This window comes from Schistocerca gregaria, chromosome 2 (assembly GCF_023897955.1).
Source record: "Schistocerca gregaria isolate iqSchGreg1 chromosome 2, iqSchGreg1.2, whole genome shotgun sequence".
Lineage (NCBI taxonomy): Eukaryota > Metazoa > Arthropoda > Insecta > Orthoptera > Acrididae > Schistocerca > Schistocerca gregaria.
The window spans coordinates 581059408-581069014 of record NC_064921.1 but is presented as its reverse complement, the minus strand read 5'-3'; the positions used below and the strand labels follow the sequence as shown (position 1 = coordinate 581069014).

The 9607-nt window shown below is 43.8% G+C and overlaps 1 non-coding gene across 1 annotated transcript; it reads right to left on the bottom strand.

The window, feature by feature from the left end:
• Positions 1-725: 725 nt before the first annotated feature.
• Trnas-cga (transfer RNA serine (anticodon CGA)) lies at positions 726-799 on the bottom strand. Its single transcript has one exon. It is a non-coding gene; the product is annotated as a tRNA-Ser (tRNA).
• Between the last annotated feature and the right edge of the window lie 8808 nt (positions 800-9607).

Here is a 9607-nt window from a genome sequence, read left to right as displayed (position 1 = left end):
TTACTTATGGTAGCCTTTCCTGATCAAAAGGCAAGTACAGTAGCACAGGCTATTGTAAACAACTAGTTATTAAATTTAGTGTGCTATACACCATTATTATGGACCGACGCAGTAATTTTTCATCAGTCATAATGAAACAGCTATATTGCTTATTAAAAATTAAGAAGTTACACAACAGCCCATTCCATCCTCAAATAAATGAACAGACAGAATGCGTCCACCATATGTTATCCAAAATCATAAGACATTATGTGGATATTATTGGAATATATATTTAAGTTTTGTCGTCTGAGCATATAATTCAAAATTTCATACCGGAACTGGCCTCTCGCCGTATGGGGTGGTGTTGGGGCGAAAAATGCCATCATCTTCTTGATATAGTTCAACTTAAACTGGGTCCACACGGCGAATCAAAGAAGAATTTTGGAAATAAGTTGAAAGAAATTTGGCAAAGAGTAAAGTGTGCCAATACTAAATCTTTAAGAAGCAAGAAGGTATTAGGCAACGGGAGAGCAAACTGCACAATACAGGATAGGACACTGGGTATTACTACTAATCCGTACACCCCAAAGGGCAAAACGAAAATTTTTTAACGAAATACCATAGGCCTTAACAAGTTATCGAAATGACTTCGCCAGTCGAGGTCAAATCCCAGTTGCCAACTAGAACTTCTATAGTACCTGTAAGGAGAGTCAGACCGAAACTTCCTGGCAGATTAATACTGTGTGCCGGGCCGAGACTCGAACTCGGGACCTTTGCCTTTCGCGGGCAAGTGCTCTACCACTGAGCTACCCAAGCACGACTCACGCCAGTTCCTCACAGCACTTACCCGCAAAAGGCAAAGGTCCCGAGCACGAGTCTCGCTCCGGCACACAGCTTTAATCTGCCAGGAAGTTTCATATCAGCGCACACTCCGCTGCAGAGTGGATATACTCATTCTGAGAGTCAGGCCGTTTAAAGCTGAGATTGAGGCAGTGCCACAGATTCCTTCAACCCTTGCGGAAAAAGCAGAAATACAAAGGAAACAGATACATCAGAGAAACATATGTTACGCACTTGGATCTAGAAGTAAATAGCGTACGTTTTGGGATAAAATGCACATACTGTATTTGGTTATTACATAGGTTAATCATAATTTTCTTTACTTGTCATGTTCTGTGTCTATTTCTTTGTATAAAAGATGGAGACGATTTATGGTTCTTCCCTGTGTCTCTGGTGTCGTGCCGAGATGCTGACCAGGAAACTTACTCTGAGCATAGTGCTAGTTGCAGAGGTGATGTGATGCGGAATCAGCCGCTATACGACGGAATTTTATTTTAGAGGCAATCAGATGTTCTTCTAAGAGTCACAGACGGACAGACGCGTTTACATTTAGCATTTGGCAAGTAAGGAAAGGTGTATGAAGACTGCAAGATAGGTTTACAGCTTTACAAAAGGAAGTAGAGGCAGGAGGCTTTTTTGTAAGGTAAACAGAACGATTATCAGGAGTTAAAACTGTCATACAAGAAACTGAGGACTCAGCTGCAGCAGATAACAGAAATTGTAATACAAACTTTAACACGTAAAAACGTGGTTGGTTAGATGCAGGAGGGAAACTGTTAAAAACTGTGTTCGCAACAGCGGATAACGAGGATCCCAAGAATTTAAAGAGTTCGACTGAAAATAAACAAGAGCTAGCAGAAGGTACAAAAGCAAAAGAAGATTATCACACAACACGTATACGGAACATGAAGCAAGGAATACTCATTTTACTAAAGCAATGCGAAACTTAACAACAGAATTAGAACAATATGCGCATAACACCAGTAATGTCTTAAATAAGTGATCTAGAAAATATACAAACACCTGAAGTATTGTTAGTTTCTAGATGGGGAGATGCTCATGTCGCCGTGTCTGTAGCAGATTTCAAAGATTGTATAGGAGAAAGTGTTATTATTTTTCTAACAAGAGTGATACAGGCGAACAACCAATCATGTGAAATACAGTAGCTTTTGGGGAAAATGGAAGCAGGACAGTGAGAGAAAATAGTCTTAGCGCCTCGGACAAAACTTCATAAAATGGGGATCACTGGTTGTAATCCATATTTTCACCAGAAACGCCATAATCACTTTCTATAGAAACGAGAAACTAACTGAGATAGTGAAACTAGAATTACAAGACAATAGATTGTTAATTAATAGAACTACGTGTGAGATAGCAGGAAGGCAATTTCACCTTCCACCTACCATCATGGGCACAACAATGATTAATGTCTGCTGATCAGTGTTGTATTGACCGGAAGAACCACCACATATCTTATCTAATCAAAACCTAACTTTTGTTAACGATACCTTACATTCAGCTCTGCGAAAATCAATAGACGAATTAATAACTTCAGAAAAAGGACAAATTTCAGTCAAATATTGCAATCCCGTGAAACAATATCACGATAAATGTAGACAAAGCACAATTAACGACAGTTTACTAAGGACAAGCATAATATTGGTTCTAGTATTAATTTGTGCAACTTAATTTTGTGAAAAGCGTATGATATCTCATTCAAATGAGGCAACCAGTCATCAGATACATGTAGAGTGGATATGTACCAAAAATAAGTACTAGAAGAAGAAAATGTAAATAAAGTAGTTAGCCAGAGGAATAATACAAAATATATTAATGAAGTTAACTAAGGTCCAGGACTCTGGTTGTGAAGCAACACAGGAAACAGTTTTAAACTAGAATGAGACATCATTCTGGAAACATACCCCATCTTTACGAAGTAAATAACATATTATTAATGCAAATTATGTTTGAGTGATGTCCTTAGGTTAGATAGGTTTAAGTAGTTCTAAGTTCTGGGGACTGATGACCATAGATTTTAAGTCCCATAGTGCTCAGAGCCATTTGAACAATGCTCTGTTTGACGCAATGCCCAGGCGTATCAATGCCGTTATTACGGCCAGAGGTGGTTGTTCCGGGTACTGATTTCTCAGGATCTATGCACCCAAATTGCGTGAAAATGTAATCACATGTCAGTTCTAGTATAATATATTTCTCGAATGAATACCCGTTTGTCATCTGCATTTCTTCTTGGTGTAGCAATTTTAATGGCCAGGACTGTATAAGGCAGGTATCAGCTAAGTAGCAATAAGTGAAACAGATAAAATTCGGGGCTAATTTTCTTAAAGAGGAGGGATGTGTTATGGCACAGAATAGTAAGGGGCTGAAAATTAGAATATTTTATAAGACGCATCCACGTTGCCACAAGAAAGTGTGGTCGCACTAGAGGCGGAGACAGATCCAGATCCGGCCGAAGTGGCCGAGCGGTTCTAGGCGCTTCAGTCTAGAACCGCGCGACCGAAACGGTCGCAGGTTCGAATCCTGCCTCTGGCATGGATGTGTGTGATATCCTTAGGTTAGTTAGGTTTTAAGTAGTTCTAACTTCTAGGGGACTGATGACCTCAGAAGTTAAGTCCCATAGTGCTCAGAGCCATCTGAACCATTTTTCAACTAACTGACCATGAGGAAAAATCTGATGTTTCGATACTAGTGGACGTAATTTATAAATAGCCTTTAATTTTGGCTATCAATAACTGAATTTGCTTCAGCAAGCACTTTTACCACACGTACCCTCAGCCCCTCAATTACACTGCAAACACAATCAAGCTGCTTCGCCACAACGAAGTAGCTAAAGCACGCACGTGATCTGTCCTTATTAAAGAAAGGTAATCCGGAGTGTACAGGGAACAACACGTCAGCTTCACTGCTGTGAGCGTTCACAAAAATATTGAATCAATCATGACGGATAGACTAACACACTACATGAATACATACAACCTTATAAAAAGAAGCACAGTTTTTGTTTCCAAGTGGCTGAGGTTTTGTTTTTCCAAGTGGCTGAGGTGCAATACCGGTCATTACGGAATATTTGCGGGCATGTGTAGAGGTGAGAAATGCATGTATGTGAGACAGAGACGAATGGGGTACGTATCTAGCGACAATACGGGCCCATGGTGACTGGCAACGGCGAAGATCATGGGCTGTTGAACATCTTACGGAAAGAACTGAAGGACGGTAAAACGAAAACAAGGTGATGCACGTCCACACCTCATTAAAGACCGTGGAGGTCGGGGATTTTCCCGCTCTGTGAAGCGGCATACGAGGAGATCTGTGGCGGGTTTGACGAAAGAGTGCAGTGTTGGTGCAGACACAAGTGTTTCGGAGCACAGCTTCAGCGTGTACCGTTGATCACGGGTTTGCGCAGCAAACTACTCCTCCATGTTCCCAAGCTGGCCCAACGATATCGTCATTTACGATAGCGGCGGGCACGACGGTGGATCAATGGAAAAGCCTCGCCTGCATCACTTTTTGATTGCAACCATGTACGTGATTGTGTCCTGCTGCGTCGTCATCCAGCTGGAAGGGCGATCGAAACATGCACCGCACCACGACACAAGCCGGTGAGGGCAATGAGGATATTCGCTTAATCTTCCATGGTGTAACAGAAGGCGCCCTGGCAACTTTGAACAGCGTAAACATTATCGTGGACCATCGGCATCCCTTCATGCTTGTTAACTTCTCGGACGGCAATGGAATCTTCCAGTATACACTCCTGGAAATTGAAATAAGAACACCGTGAATTCATTGTCCCAGGAAGGGGAAACTTTATTGACACATTCCTGGGGTCACATACATCACATGATCACACTGACAGAACCACAGGCACATAGACACAGGCAACAGAGCATGCACAATGTCGGCACTAGTACAGTGTATATCCACCTTTCGCAGCAATGCAGGCTGCTATTCTCCCATGGAGACGATCATAGAGATGCTGGATGTAGTCCTGTGGAACGGCTTGCCATGCCATTTCCACCTGGCGCCTCAGTTGGACCAGCGTTCGTGCTGGACGTGCAGACCGCGTGAGACGACGCTTCATCCAGTCCCAAACATGCTCAATGGGGGACAGATCCGGAGATCTTGCTGGCCAGGGTAGTTGACTTACACCTTCTAGAGCACGTTGGGTGGCACGGGATACATGCGGACGTGCATGGTCCTGTTGGAACAGCAAGTTCCCTTGCCGGTCTAGGAATGGTAGAACGATGGGTTCGATGACGGTTTGGATGTACCGTGCACTATTCAGTGTCCCCTCGGCGATCACCAGAGGTGTACGGCCAGTGTAGGAGATCTCTCCCCACACCATGATGCCGGGTGTTGGCCCTGTGTGCCTCGGTCGTATGCAGTCCTGTTTGTGGCGCTCACCTGCACGGCGCCAAACACGCATACGACCATCATTGGCACCAAGGCAGAAGCGACTCTCATCGCTGAAGACGACACGTCTCCATTCGTCCCTCCATTCACGCCTGTCGCGACACCACTGGAGGCGGGCTGCACGATGTTGGGGCGTGAGCTGAAGACGGGCTATCGGTGTGCAGGACCGTAGCGCAGCTTCATGGAGACGGTTGCGAATGGTCCTCGCCGATACCCCAGGAGCAACAGTGTCCCTAATTTGCTGGGAAGTGGCGGTGCGGTCCCCTACGGCACTGCGTAGGATCCTACGGTCTTGGCGTGCATCCGTACGTCGCTGCGGTCCGGTCCCAGGTCGACGGGCACGTGCACCTTCCGCCGACCACTGGTGACAACATCGATGTACTGTGGAGACCTCACGCCCCACGTGTTGAGCAATTCGGCGGTACGTCCACCCGGCCTCCCGCATGCCCACTATACGCCCTCGCTCAAAGTCCGTCAACTGCACATACGGTTCACGTCCACGCTGTCGCGGCATGCTACCAGTGTTAAAGACTGCGATGGAGCTCCGTATGCCACGGCAAACTGGTTGACACTGACGGCGGCGGTGCACAAATGCTGCGCAGCTAGCGCCATTCGACGGCCAACACCGCGGTTCCTGGTGTGTCCGCTGTGCCGTGCGTGTGATCATTGCTTGTACAGCCCTCTCGCAGTGTCCGGAGCAAGTATGGTGGGTCTGACACACCGGTGTCAATGTGTTCTTTTTTCCATTTCCAGGAGTGTAACTTGCCCCGTCAGAAGGTTGGTTCAAATGGCTATGAGCACTATGGGACTTAACTTCTGACGTCATCAGTTCAAAAATAGCTCTGAACACTATGGGACTTAACATATATGGTCATTAGTCCCCTAGAACTTAGAACTACTTAAACCTAACTAACCTAAGGACATCACACACATCCATGCCCGAGGCAGGATTCGAACCAGCGACCATAGCAGTCCCGCGATTCCGAACTGCAGCGCCTAGAACCGCAAGACCACCGCGGCCAGCCTAGACGTGTCACTAGTCATAAAATGTTTCCTGTCTGTATGTATTGAAGAAATCGCCAGGTCCTACAACTTATGCAACTGAAAGCCTCCGTAACGATTAATAAGATCTTCCGCTGTTCGTATTTCCACCGATTCCTTACTAATTGAATCCTAGAATGACCTGTTCGAGACCAAGACATTCGTGACAGAATATTCCATTTAATGTTCTGTGGAGTTACAAAGCTAACTTACTGAACTGCGAAAGGCGAGTGTAGCGATCATATTCAACGCATGCTTGACGCACAACGCGGGTCGTCCGACCAATGTAGTCTTTGCCACTCTGGTAAGGTATGCTGTGGATTCCACCCTTCCATTGTCTCAAACCGTCCTTTACCGAACCAATTATTTTGACATGACATTTCCTTCAGATTCTGCCTAATTTCGGCGAAATATGGCCGGCATATGGAGGGATCACCCTGGACTTGAACAGCTCCTTCTCCTCTTGATCTTGAGGCTGGTCACGCTTCTTCCTCCGCAAAACTGTGCTGGTCTGATGTGGAGACTATCCATTATCTTTGAACACAGATTGTAATTGTTCCAGCTCCTTTTTAAGGCTGTCACCATCAGACACAACATGTGCCGGTGCACAAACGTTCGAAGGACGCATATAGGTTGAGATGCGTGGCAGACACATGCATACAAATACAGATCTGTTTGTGGTGGACCAGTGGTAAAGGTAATGCCCTTATGATCCACCACTTTCCGACTGACCAAGACACTCTGAAACGGCCAACAACGGCCCTTCTTCCCTTCTGCATTACATTTATGTTTTCGTCTTCTTTAAAGGCAAAGTGAGAAGATGAAGCGGTAGGCCATCATAGAGCCTATGCCCACAGTCATGTATTTTTTGACTTTCAGTTGTTAAAAAACAGAGGATTTTTTCTGGAACCAGTAGGAGGAAGGAAGAATTCGCGCTCCGCTAGTGAACGAGTGAGAAGCACGCCATTTTTAGCGAGTAATTGTAGACCGCCATTTTGGGGTCGCTATGAATAAGTGAGGAGTATGTAGTTCATATGTGCACCGTTTAGAAAAATACAGTGTTGTTTTATTAACAGAAAGGTCGTGTGAGTTGTTATTTCAAATAGTACAATAATTACAAGAAGTGAAGCCCACCTGTGTACTTTGGAAAATTACGAAGATCCGATAAGCTTAATGGGAACACGGCCAAGACTTCAAAGGTGAACACGGTGACCAAACGTAGCATTATAAAGAATGGTAAGCACAAATCTACAGCGGAGAAAGAAATACTTCGCCCTGCAAAATAATATGAACTAATACGAACTTATTTCCAGGCATAGCTCAGCTTATTGTGCTTGTCACTCATGCCGAAATATTAATCTCATTAATTCAATACATTTTAAAAAGCCACGCATTTCAACATTTTATTATTAACTATTCCATTATTTTGTTATATTATAAAGTGGCGACAGGTGACAGGAACGATACGTATGGGCAAAAATGTGAGTACAAGTATTGTTAGGAAAATGAATATACATGTATGTTAACAATTTCTTTATGTACGCTGATGACGTGACGGAGACGGTGTTGTGATATTGAAGAAATACTATCGAAAGGAAATAATAAATACAGTAGAGGGAAGAAGGCGACAATGCCAAGAGCACACAACAAAGCTCAATAGAGGAAGTACCATTTACAAGACAACAATCAGGTAGGACCGCGCACTGCATATAGAGACTGCGTTGCCTGTAGACCTATTAGAAGATCCATCCACCTATTCCCTAAAATCCAGAACCTAAAGCTTCAGAGATTAACGCTATTGTAGTCAAGTAGAGATAATGACATTTCATTATTAGTACGGAAAATATATTGATTGAAGAACAGTTGAGACTACAATTACATACAACTGTATATGCATTTTTTCGCGTGAGAAGTAGCACGGAAGTAAAAACTTAAAAAAGAAAATTTTTATTTTGATAACTGCAGTGGTATAAAGATTTCTATAATGGAGGGTCAAAACAATAAGGAAATGTCATTCCAAAATCAGAATGCCAATGTAGTGGACATACATTTGCAAAATGCAACAATGAGTGGTTTGGAACCGTTTAGCGGTGATTATTTGGATGCTGGGCGCGACATTCCATTGTAGCATTCGACGCCCGTGAATACAGAACATCTAATTACAAGCAATACGTTAATTACAGTAGACTAACTAATGGCACCTCGAGGCAAGAGAATATTTTAAATGAGAGCAGTACGCGTAGTACGGACGCAGATGCTGACAGGCGTAGGCCGGAAGTGAATAGGGAAGATATGCAAGCATTATTTCGAGCCTTAACAGAAACCATACAAACAAGCGCGAATGCAATGGAAGCAGACATAAATTCAAAAATATCGGGTTTAGAGACTAAAATGTCAAGTTTACAAACGAAACAAGCAGACATGACCACAGTAAAGTCCGAGATCGGGAAGGTTAATACAAACATGACACACATTTCAGACGAAGTTCACACAGCAGATTTCACAAATCTCCACGGAGGTGGATAGGAAAATTAATGAACAAGTATAAATTTCGGTTCACGATATGGGTGAGAAATTAAAAGGCATAATGGGCGAAAAATTTGAAACAGTAACACACACGTATCGACAAGCGCTATATGGAATTAGAGAATCCCAAGAGAATTTACAGGCAATGCAAAAGAATACGCAGGTCAACTTAGACAATGTACAATCAGAAGTAGCGAAACTACATTCTTGCTGTGACGACCTGCCAGAAAATGTAGAAAAAAAATCACATTGGAGGTAGGATTACTCAAGTTAGAACACAAGAGGATCAACTCTGACATTGTGCAGCTTTATGAATCAGTAAAGAACAATGAAAAGGACGATAATATGACGTTCGCAGAAAAATGCGTACGTGAACAGCGTACCTATGTGGAAGCGGTAAAGGAAGTAATGGGGGGGGGGGGGGGGGGGACAAGGAAGAAGAAATCTTAAAACGCGTAGGACTTGATATCAGACAGTTAGAACAACGGTTAAGACACGAAATAGTTAAACAAACTACGGTAATATCATCGCCGGGGGCGGTAAATGGAGCTATAAACAGCCATACGCCGGTGAGAGAAATCAGTGGCGCGGACAACAATGCCCAACCTATGCCGTGCGACCGCATGTCGATGCGCGACGCGAGCAGCGGGCAAATCTTTGCTGAAAGTAATATACCATCACCGCAAGGAAATGCTGTTTCGCTGTGCTGGACAGCGCTGTTAATGGATGCGAGGTTAATAAAACATTGACAGTTTCCCGTATTCTCAAATGAGAAAAAGCGAACGCACCA